Source organism: Harpia harpyja, chromosome 6 (assembly GCF_026419915.1).
Source record: "Harpia harpyja isolate bHarHar1 chromosome 6, bHarHar1 primary haplotype, whole genome shotgun sequence".
Taxonomy (NCBI): domain Eukaryota; kingdom Metazoa; phylum Chordata; class Aves; order Accipitriformes; family Accipitridae; genus Harpia; species Harpia harpyja.
This window is the reverse complement of record NC_068945.1, coordinates 48,047,917-48,060,062: the sequence shown is the minus strand read 5'-3', so window position 1 is coordinate 48,060,062 and position 12,146 is coordinate 48,047,917. Positions and strand designations below refer to the sequence as shown.

Genomic DNA, 12,146 nt, shown 5'->3' with positions numbered 1-12,146 from the left:
CCCCATGATATCATTAGAATCACCTTTATCACTCTCCCATCAAGATTACCTGAATTGCAAAGTAATTTCCTTTTTGGATTCCTCCCTTTTTCATCATTGCCTTCCCTATCCCTTCACCCATCTCAAAACATACTCCTCTTCTGATTCATATACCTTACAGACAACTGAACATGATTTCAATGAGTATCCTAGAGGGATGGCAGTAATAATAAACACACTCCCAAAGCAGAAAAGATTTATTATAAAAACATGCATGTTAATTAAAAAGAAAGTGTGGATAACATACAGCCCCTTCCCAGTCTCCCAGAGACTTGACAGGTGACAAGGAAAGCGGGATGGCAGCAAGCACTTTAAAAGAAACCCACTGAAAAAAAGTGTCTTGCCACTTACAAGCAATATGAAACTCTAGAAGTTATGTGCAGAAAACATAGAGCACCCAGGAGAACACTTCATACAGGGGAACTGCCATAAAGTGTCACTGTGTTGGAATGACACAGCTACCAGACATCTGCCCTACTGCTAGATCAATTTTAATTTAAGTACCCATAACTTTATGTCTTTCTACTCAAGCAAGACCAATAACCTTAAGTAACAGTCAATTCTTCAAAAGATATGCAGAAAAAAAGAACATCTATAATCTACAAGCACAATGTGAGTTTCAAATTGATTTCACACTATTATAAATAACCTTAAGAATTAGCACTAGCAACATGCTGACATGGATGTGGCAGGTGCTTTCCTCCTTCACTGCACAATCCTCTGCTGTACCTGTATTTGGGAACCTTCAATTTTTCAGCCATCCCCAGTCACTTTTCTTTAGCCTTCAATATAACTTTAGCTTTATGTTACTTAATTTCTAACATTAATTTCAGCTGAAGTGAAAGAATACCAAATTTTGCCTGAAATTGGAATAACTGAGAACAACTGTTATTCCCCAAAACGATGGACAAGAAAGTCTTCACTGAAGGAATAATCTTACCAGTTTAGCTTCTGTGGTGTTTTTGCAGAGTTGTTCTTCACTAACCGTACATATATACTGAATTAAACTCTGTTACCTCATCTCATCCAGACAAAGTTTTGTTACTTGAAATTCTGGGTCTAGAGACAAATGCTTCTGCCAAGAGAGGCAGATACTGATATGCTTTAACAATAAGCGATGCAGAGAACTGCGGTTCTCCCTACAAACTTTCCCCTAATCAGAGAGACCCCAAAAGATCTAAAAGACCTTAAAATTGGAAAAAAATTGTTTAAAAGACCCAAAAATTGCAACATAAAAAAGGTAAAAATCCAAAGAATGCACCCAAATGGCATAGATATTTGGGAAAGAGGAATGAAAAGCAATTTCTCTTCTCCCTCATTTTGAGTAACTTTGCTTTTAGCTTCTGATACGTTTTTCACAAGTCCAAAAGAATTCAGCTTTCATTTTAAGCTCAAAGGAATTCAGAACAGAAACTGGAGAATGGGTGTGAGGCACGGGATGAGCAGATTTTCAGTTTGGATTTCAAAGCTTCTACTTCTGTGAGAACTGTAGGTAAACGTGAGCACTCTCCTCCACAGCTACAACTTTTATTACTATTTCCTAAACCAAATGAATGATGGAGCTCTCTCATTCAGAGAAGGAATCACCTGGAAAAACACTGCAGGATTCAAACCTGTTTCCTAAGAGCACGGCAACATGCTGGAAAGGCTTTGGAGAGAGAACAACAACTTCTTTTGTAGACTATGGCACAGGTCCAAAATTGGTTTAGTAGAACCACTGAGAATAGTGATCGCTGTGACGGGTGTCCAACCCCTTAGTTGCGACTGCTGTTAGCAGATGGGACCTGTGGGTCAGTGAGCTGCAGGAGGTCACTTTGTAGAGAACGAAAACCCAATATCCATTTCATTAAAAGTTGTGATAGCCTGTACTGCTCAAACATAGAAGGAGCCATTTTCCTTCTCTTTCACTGCTCCTCAAAACACAATTTGCTAAGATACAGGGCGTCTTCGTATGGAACAAACCATCCCGTCTGGTCAAAATGCTGGAAAAGTGGCAAAAAATGGACAAGTACTTATATTACTCATTCTACTCCTGATGTGGAAAACAAAAGTTTTGGCTGCTTTCATAAGGCTCGTGGGTTGAGATAAAGACAGGGAGAGATCACTCACCAATTACCGTCACGGGCAAAACAGACTCAACTTGGGGAAATTAATTTAATTTATTGCCAATCAAATCAGAATAGGATAAGGAGAAATAAAACCAAATCTTAAAACACCTTCCCCCCCACCTCTCCCTTCTTCCCAGGCTCAAGTTCACTCCCAAATTCTCTACCTCCTCCCCACAAGCGGCGCAGGGGGACAGGGAATGGGGGTTGCGGTCATTTCATCACAAGTTGTCTCTACTGCTCCTTCCTCTTCAGGGGGAGGACTCCTCAAACTCTTCCCCTGCTCCACCAGTGTGGTGTCCCTCCCACAGGAAACAGTCCTCCATGAACTTCTCCAACGTGAGTCCTTCCCAGAGGCTGCAGTTCTTCATGAACTGCTCCAGCGTGGGTCCCCCACAGGGTCACAAGTCCTGTCAGCAAACCTGCTCCAGCATGGGCTCCTCTGTCTCCATGGGTCCACAGGTCTGGCCAGGAGCCTGCTCCAGCACGGGCTTTCCCATGGAGTCACAGCCTTCTTTGGGCGCAGCCACCTGCTCCGGCGTGGGGTCCTCCCTGGGCTGTGGGTGGATATCTGCTCCCCCGTGGACCTCCCTGGGCTGCAGAGGGACAGCCTGCCTCACCATGGTCTTCCCCACGGGCTGCAGGGGAATCTCCGCTCCAGCACCTGGAGCACCTCCTCCCCTCCTTCTTCACTGACCTGGGGGTCTGTGGAGTTGTTTCTCTCACATATTCTCACTCCTCTCTCCCACTGCAGTTTCTGTTGTGCAGGTTTTTTTTTCCTCTTCTTAAATCTGTTCTCCCAGAGGCGCTAGCACTGTCACTGATGGGCTCGGCCTTGGCCAGCGGTGGGTTGGTGTTGGAGCCGGCTGGCATTGGCTCTGTTGGACACAGGGGAAGCTTCTAGCAGCTTCTCACGGAAGCCACCCTTGTAGCCCCCCCGCTACCGAAACCTTGCTATGCAAACCCAATACACCTATACCATGGTTTCATCTGGCAAGAATGAGCTGTACTCTGGGGCCCAGAGAGGAGTAAATCTCTCTCTCGCACCTGCACCATCAGCAGAGGCCAGCAGCGCATGGGAGAGGAAAGTGTGTGCTGGACGTTTCCCCTGGGAAAGGGGCAGAGGCAAGAAGATCCTTACATTACTCTGGAGACTCTCATCTTTCAGAAGATCTGAGGTATCAGCAGCAAAAAGAGCTCAGATAACTCACTCCCTAAGAAAGCCCGTTAACCCGAGAGGACACAGAGGCATCCCACAGCCTGGCTAGCTGGGAGCTCAAGGGCAAAGGGACGTGTTTGAAAGGATGAAGCAGTGTTGCATGAGCAAGGCCACCCAAAGAGAATTTTAAGGACTTCTCTTGACCTTTACTTACAAGGTCATCCCCATCAAGCTTCCCACAAAGGCTGAAAATGAATTTTGAGAATCTGTACCCCCAGTTATTTACCAAAGATCACCAAACCTTCCTTGTGCCTCACAATCTCCAAGGGGGCAGGGAGGGGATTAAAGAGGGGCTCTCATCCAGCTCTAATATCTCTGGCAACTCCAGTAAAACAGTATTGCCACATACAAACAGGCCAGCAACCCAAATAGAAATGTTTTCCTGTCCCAACATGGAAAAGGTTTCTCCAGGCATTGCAATTGAATTAACAGCTGAGGACCACAACTGCTTTTCACAGTAGGTCCTGTATTCACCAGCATCCCAGCATCTCCACACCAAGGACTCTCATGAACTTCGTGCAAAATCGGCAGGGTTGAGTCAAAAGTTTAAGCTAGGCAAACAGCTAGCAAATTCAGAGTTCACATTAATAATTATGTCATTAGCTTCAATCTAAATTAACAACACTATTAGTAGTCTGAATCAAAACCTTTCATCCGTGCACACTTGAACTCCAAAGTATTTAATATTCTGATCCAGATCCAAATTCAGAGCAAGAGGGAACAACGTAAGTCTTAATTTTCAACTAGGAGTCACTCAAAAGAGCATTAACAACAGGTAATGAGACTCAGAAAATGCATACTTATGTATTTTGCGATCGCACTCAAGAATTTCCAATAATGTGCTGTCTCTGCAACATCAGCAGGTAAACAAAAAAGAAGAGTAGCACTTTGCAAATTTATATGCACTCTTAGAAGCAGAGCCATGCTACACAAAGCTGAACTTTAATGAATTCCCTGGTTTATTACAGCCAGACCTGGCAGCATTTTGATTTTGAAAATCTTTTATACCATGGATTCTGTCATAGTCCAAGGTGGATTTTTGCTGCTCTTAGGAATCAAAATAAAAATTCTCTTAAGTGAAAGTATCTTCAAGAGTTCACAGTGCCAAGTAGCTTAAAAAAAAGTCAATAGAAATAGCTGCTGTGGAAAGACCTCATTCAACAGCATTAGCTACCAGCAATTATGGAGTATAAACCAGTCTGAGACACAGGTAGCTTATGCCAGAAAGTTCTCTTCAAATCCTAGTTTTTATTATTGTAATTTTTATTATGAAGACAAGCGTTCAGATTAGCACCTCACATAAAAGGGTTGCATATACACAATCCAGAGGAGCACACACAGGGAAGAGAAACGCTGCATGAGAAGGCCTGCATTCCTGCCCTCCTGGACCACACCTCCCTTTCAGTTTGCGCTTCTACATTCATCCCTCCATCTTTTTTGCATTCTTTTAGTAGAAATGAAGTGCCCATTTAAATGAGGCCTTGCTTTCTCAGTGTTACAAAGATGTAGTTGATCTGCAAGAAAAGCAGCCAAGTGACGTGTTTAATAGCAGGCAGCTGACTCGGCAGGAATCTGAACCCACAGAATCTCCTCTTTGACCCGCTTCCTGGTTTTGTTAAAACCGCGAGGTCTCCCAACTAACAAAAATTCAGGTTTTTATTTTTTTTTCTGAACCTCATTGAGTGCTAAGCCCAGTGACGCCATATGGACCAATACTCAGCTGCATCAGTCTGCAGTTGGCACAGGACCATGGGCCCCTCCAGACACTCCAGAAGTCACTTAGAGACACTTCTATGCTCCCTGATCCTGCAAATGGCCAAATCTAATTTGGCCCTAAGTGTAAATACCCGTCACAGCATCTGAGGTGCCCGAGCTTCAAGGGGGGAGAGCTCCCTGCAGTAACTGCTGTGCAAGGTGGCCACAGAAGCCCAGCAGAAGCCAGGGACCGCCCCATGCCCGTCCACCAGCTCTGTGCAAGCTCTGGGTTATTTTACCCCTTCTACAACTTGGGAAAACTTTTTTGTTTTCTTTTATCTGAGGGACCAGCAGAAAATAAGAGAGAGCCTGGAGCATGGGAAGGAAAACCCAGGGAGTCAGGATAGTTTTAATTTGCTGGCTTTCCCTACGCTAGTAAGAGTATTACAGCACAAGGAAAAAAATGCATTTATACTGATAGTAAAAGGACTCTGTGTCACCAGCTCCACACCACAACAACGAATTGCTTGTTTTCAGTCCTAAGGTCATCTTCAAGGACTGGTTTTGGACTTCCCCTGGAAGAAACAAGAAAGGATGCGGATTTTTTTCCAGTGTGGGGGAATCTGAGCATGACCATGTGGAAACAAACACAAACTATTCCGGCTCCTTCCTTGCCAGAACTAGTTCTTCCTCGTAATTAACCATTAATCACACACACGCAAACTAATCAAATCAAAAGGACATTTCCAGCATGTGTGAAGCTTTCCTTTCCCTACAGATTACACAAATGAGACTCGAGGGGTCACAGGGAGGCGATCCATCTCACCCTCCCCCTCAAAACAGAAGCACCAAACCACACTCCGGATGTCCAATGCAGCTGCAGCCTTTCGCGGCAGCACCAGCCCGCTTCGGCTACAGCTCGAACCTGCACATACCCTTTGCTGACTTGAGCACAGCAAGAGGAGAGCTGGAAACAGCCAGGGGTTTCCCAACTGCAATACAGCTGTACAGGACAGCACACAGACTTTCAAAGCTAAGCAGCATTTGGGCAGGAGGCAGAGCCATAATTTTTTTCTTCCTGTTACATTATAATGTTAAAGAACTTAATAGAAGAACCATGTATAAGCTGCAATGATAAGGCTGTATGAAATTTATCCTATCAATCAGTGGGATAAATAAATTTTAACCCATAAATCAATGAAATGCAAATATGGCGAGTAATTCATAAAGTCCCACTAAGCAAAATCCTTTCCCTCTAATTCTACCTCTCACTTAGTGGTGTTTGCTGTATGATTCCCTGTCTCATCATCATGCTGTCTTCTTATTCTTTGTTTCTCCTGATTTTGCGTTCCCATTTGGGTTTAATGGATTCCTGCATTCTTCACTTTAATGTAGTTATCTGGCTGTGCCAGCGATTTATCCAGAACTTCTGAGAGGTGGGACAGCAGCTCTACAAAAATAGGAAGCTGTCAACTGCACTAAATGGAGTACTACAATATATATTGTACTTAGGCAGCTGATAATGCAAGCCACAAAGAGAGAGAGGCAGAGGAGGATGGGAAAAATCCTTGAAACGGAAAGTTTATGGAATGTTGGGAGCCAAGAAACACATAGCTGACGAATGGAGAATTTTCCTGGCTTCTGCTGCTGGAGATAAATTGCAAGGGTTTGTCTGGTTTGTCTTTCTTGAAATTCTTTAAACTTTCGTTTGGACCATTTTTATGTCCACAGTGGTGTTGCTCATTTTGATTGCTCTGAGATTAAAGCGTGGCATTTTTCTCTCTGCCCTTCAAATTAATGTTCATGACAGTTTTTATAAAGCCCTTTTATTTTTCCTGCCTTACACATCTTTTCACATCTTCTTACAGCTCCTCCTCCCTCCACCTTCTTCTTTTCTTTTCTTCTTAGGCACAGCCTCCAAGTTTTCCTCTCCTGCAGCTGCTGCTACTACTACAGCTTGAATACTCTTGTGGAAAGTCTCTGATGACAAAGCAGGAGGTAGAAGGAAAAAAAAGGGGGGCGAAAAAAAGAAAAAGAATCTCAGGTGATTTTCAGACCTCGATGGGGAGCTCAGACATACTGCCTCATTGACTTCCCATCTCTTTTCAAGCCTTATCTGGAAACACCTCTTTTGTTTCTTGACTGCTTGTTCCTCCTCTTTTTTTTCCTCCTGCTTTTTCAGAGAAAAGAAAAATACAGTGAGACATACTTAACTTCATGGCACCTGCCGGTTTTACATACTCAATGTTCACTCCAGCTTGGGGAGGAGGAAGGAACATATGCGCAGAATAGACGGTGCTGGGTGAACTGGTGTCCTGCTGCAGGGAGCCCAGAAGAGGTAGTGGTACATGGTGCAGGTGAAGCAGCACAGCAGAAACAACAAACTTGGGGGTCTGCTTCTGCTTATAGACAGGTAACTCTTGCAGCTGAGAAGGGAGCTGGGAGAAGATGGGGAGACACATGACAGGGCAGAAACAGCTTGGAGAAGCAGAAGAGAAGCATAGCAAGAAAGGGCACGTGGTAAATATTCCAAGAGGCTTTTAAGGTAGTGGGGAGATGAGTGAAGTAGAATCCACAAGAAAGAGGGCTTGCAGGAAATTGAACGTGCTAAAATAAATACCATACACATTATAAAGGGTTAAGCACTGGAGACGCAAACAAATACAGAACAGGCTGTGTGTTAGCAAGTCGCATTTGATTGCACTTATTTATCCATTGTGGCTTTCGGCTGCTGCAGGCAAGAAAAGACAAAACAGAATTGCAGCATTTTGACTTGTGTTTACCTTTTCCTGTTTGGTTTTTGTTTGTTTTCTTTTCTTTCTTTAATAAACGTGTGAGGCCCATCTAAATGAATGAGTGTCCCTGGTTCTAACAGAACAGTGCTGGCTTGCGCTTATCCAATCTGCCTGGACAGACACTGCGTGCACTTCTATGTTTCTATTCATTATATTTCACTCCAAATTTATATAGCCAGTTAACCAGTAATTTGCACAGACCTGACAGCAGCACCTACCTGTGCCTGTCTATTTAAGGGCCTGTCAGCAAAAGCATTATAAAATCCCCTTTTTATGGATGCATAACACAGTCATAAAATGTGTTTTCCTAGCTTCAGAACTGTCCAACACGTTTTAATCTCCAGGATCACTTTATTTCAAAAAAGGAGCATGATATAACGCGTGATGAAAATATATTACTGGCCATTTCACACCAGTCCCTGCCTAACCCCTCCAAAACAGAGGTCCTTCCTTCAAAATTACAAGTCTTCAGCCATGCTGAACACAATGCTACAATCTCCGCAGAGCAGCTCTAACACATGTGGGACAGATGTGAATAAAACCAGCCAATTTGCACAGGCGGGCTCAGGACCCACTCCAGCTGAACCTGCCAACCAGGCCAGGAACTGTTTATGGCTGGCACTGAAGGCTCTAGCAGGATTTAGGTGATGCATAAACTTGCAGAGAATCATAGAATGGTTTGTGTTGGAAGGGACCTTTGAAGATCATCTAGTCCAATCCCCCTGCCGTGGGCAGGGACATCTTCTCCTAGATCAGGTTGCTTAAAACCTTATCCAAACTGACCATGAAAACTTGGAGTGATGGGGCATCCATAGCTGCTCTGGGCAACCTGTTCCAGTGTCTCACTACCCTCATCATAAAGAATTTCTTTCTTATGTCCAATCTAAACCTACCCTCTTTCAGTTTAAAACCATTGCGCCTTGTCCTGTCACTACAGGCCCTGGTAAAAAGCCTCTCTCCATCTTTCTTATAAGCTCCCTTTAAGTATTGAACAGGGCCCCCCCATGCAAGGTACAATTTTTACTTGGAAATGTTGCTGTCCAGTAAGTGCATATACGTGTATGGTCTTTTCCTCTCTGCCCTGAAAAAAACCATAGGCCTAAGTCCCAGAATTTGTCCCTATAATTACTTGTCCCAGATTTATAATTTTCTCCTGTCTCCTTAAAGGCTTTCAAGAACCACAAGTCGTGCTCCTAAAGATCAGAGCGTGCAATTTGAGATGCATGGAAGTAAATAGCGACAGACAAGCAGACCAGCCCTTCCACTCCTACCAATAACAACCCATGGTTTGGGGGATTTATTTATCTGCCTGCTGATCTTGCAGTCAAACCATTCTCAAATAGTATTTTAACCTAAAACAACTGCAAGACTCAGAAAAGTATCTTTAAAGGAAAAAAAAAGGGGGGGGGGGGCAGAAGCACTGTTTGCGCTGTGAATAGAGCATCTGGTTTCGGTTTCCTAACACTTAGAGTTGACTCTTCCTAAGAGTTGGTAACTCTAAACCCTCTCTGTCCTTGATTGATGAACTGGGCTAACCATGCTCAAATAAAGGAGCGGCATTTTTCACGCTTCTGGCAGCACAGTGCATCTTTAACCTATTGCTTAAATAAGTGCTGCCAACACATCCCTATGAAAAAAAAAACATGACGAAAGATGCAAACCCACAAGTAAAGCCATGAAAACTCTTACTACTTTCTTACCAGAGGAGCCACAGGACATGTAGGGCACAGCATTTGCCTCACACACAGTCCTACCTATGGCGACCCCATTTCTTGACTCTCTCTCGTTTTGATGTTTGAATAAACACAAAAGTATGCCCCGTGAAACAGCCAATGCTAACAAATGGAAAAGAGGTCTCCACCAAAACTACTGGCTTCCCACAGACCTGACACAAAATGTCAGGTATGGTCCCAGTGACAAGACCAAGGCCACCTCCTCCCCAGTGTTGTAGCCTCTGCTGCTGCAGAGCACGGTTGAATTCTGGTTGCAACAAGATGAGTTTCTTCTTTGTGTTTGTAGTAGGACGGAGAGGCCACTGCAAGGCTGCTTGGCAGTTGGTGGGAACATTTTTCTTCTCACTGGTAAGCACATTTGGACACATGAGTTAGTAGAGCCAAAAAGGGCCAGCTACATTATACAAGGTGAATAGAGAGCAGTGTAAATCCTCCTCCTTGCATGACCAGTTTCATCCCACAACCCTAATTATTCAGGCAGCCTCCAAAGACTTCTTTTGGGCAGCTTTCATCATGCATCTTCCGAGCTCTTACGCTAAATGTTTCTTTTATGGCACCCACTGATGTGGTTAAAAGGTCTAATTCAAGTATATTTTACAATGTTTGCTTTGTATGTGGGGTACTTCGGTATATATATATTTCAAATTTGAATTTACAGTGGCCGCTCAATGTACTTAGAAATTTTGTACAGTAGATAAAGTCTAAATTCAAACACAGCCTGCATACTTTCTACAGGAGAATATATATCTAGGAAAGTCTTCAAACATGATCACCATGCATAAACACTTTTAACTGTTTGAAAGCAAATAAGCTGAATTTTTATAGGGGTACATTAAGACATAAAGTTTATAGCACTGATGTGTATGGATAATAGGAAATATGCCTCAAAGCATGACATCATTGAAAGCAGAACCTGCATTCCTCTGCAAACAACTGAAGGACAGTCAGAATTAAAGTGTTTAATATATATATATTTTAAAGCATTTATTTGGATAGTCTTATTTCCAAGTAACGAGAATGCATAGCTCAGTTGTTTCAGGAGCACTTCTGATTTTCTGTATGGTGCATACGGAAAGAGAAACTATTAGTGCAATGCTGAAGACTGTGAGTTTTTGTTCAGGCTGCGTATTTCATGAGAGAAGTCCTTCTATAGACTCAAGTAAAAAGGAACAATTTTATGGGCTAGATTACCCTGTAAAATATTGTCCCTAATCCTTGTAAAAATATGCTTAATGCTAATCCTTCTGCCTGAAAGTATTTTTGCAGACAACTTTGAACATTTCTATCACATCTTATTAGCTTTAAGTGGATCTAATTTCTCTAATTTTCATCAGGTTTATTAGGATCAGGCTAGATATCAGATTTGTATAGTTGATCTGTTTTTATATAAAATCCTCAAACCGGTATATTTTAATTTCCCAAGCAGACATCTGTCTTCATCTGCATCTTGTAACCTACTAAGTACCTTCTTGGCCCTTAATTAATTAGGAGCAATGACCTACACACCAGGTAGTAATAGGATCCAATTAGTGGAAATGTATGACGCTTGCAAAGTATTATCAGTCACATCATAGTAGAGAGGCATTTGTCTGTTCATGCTGCATGCCCGGGATGTGATGTACCAGCAATCTGTAGCCATGACAGAGTGCTAGCACAAGACTAAAAATTCCTGCCCCTTGGCCTGGTCTTTTCAACATGAATTTCTAAAGACATTCAGATGCTAATATTTTGTGCATTTATGACTGCCATCAGAAACATCATATCTCCAAGCTTTAAATATGCCTACCATCAAGCTCATGACAGTAGAATAACCATGGAGGTTTGTTAAACATGCGAGGCTAGAACCTGCTGGGCACAGGAAGGCTTTGAAGCATTGGAAACTCCCCCATGGAAGCATTTGCCCTTCCAAAACAAAGCTGGAAAACAGTCCCAGAGGCCAGGAATCCCACTTCAACACCTGGAAATTGCAGTATGACTGAGTGCTAAACAAGAGACAAATTTCTAACAGGTTTTTGCCGCACATGTACAGAGCCTGTGGAGTCACACCAGAGGAAGCTTCACTCTGAGACATAAATGACTTGTATATCCTATGTTGCTTTGCAAATGATTTTGTTAATACAATCTACCATCAAATAACTATGCACCATCTCCCACAGAAAACCACAGGGTTGCACATGTGTATCTGAGCTCAGATTTCTCTCATTAGCTTTCTGTAGGACTTAAACAATGACATAAAGAAAAGCCAGTAGGAAACTCAAACTTACTATTCTCCATTTGTTTGATGGGAGAAGAGCAGGCATGAATTGTAACTGACAGAGATATTCAGAAATTAGTTACTAAAGTACTGAAATGTGAGGATGTCTGAGATGATGAAGATCATTCTTTGAGTATCTCTGAATTCCATGTTTGCTTGCTCTGGGAATTCAAGTAACAGCAACTCATCAAGGCTTTGTCTCTGGACTAGTTCTGTATCAGCACCTGTAAAAAGCTGGAGTTCATTCAGGCTGAGTCCACTGCAGTTTGATATAGTTAATGTGACTGGCAAGTGAACTCCTAATAT

At 42.8% G+C, this 12,146-nt stretch overlaps 1 protein-coding gene across 7 annotated transcripts in view; it reads right to left on the bottom strand.

Moving 5' to 3' along the window:
- PLXNB2 (plexin B2) overlaps nt 1-12,146 on the bottom strand; it is a 262,309-nt gene that overhangs the window by 86,345 nt on the left and 163,818 nt on the right. Inside the window, exon 1 of one of the 7 annotated variants that reach the window (XM_052790856.1) lies at nt 7,116-7,132. The exons of the other annotated variants lie outside the window; for them this stretch is intronic. The gene's annotated coding sequence lies outside the window, so the exon portion shown is untranslated. Of the gene's footprint in view, nt 1-7,115; nt 7,133-12,146 lie in introns of those variants that run through there. 7 annotated transcript variants of the gene reach the window in all.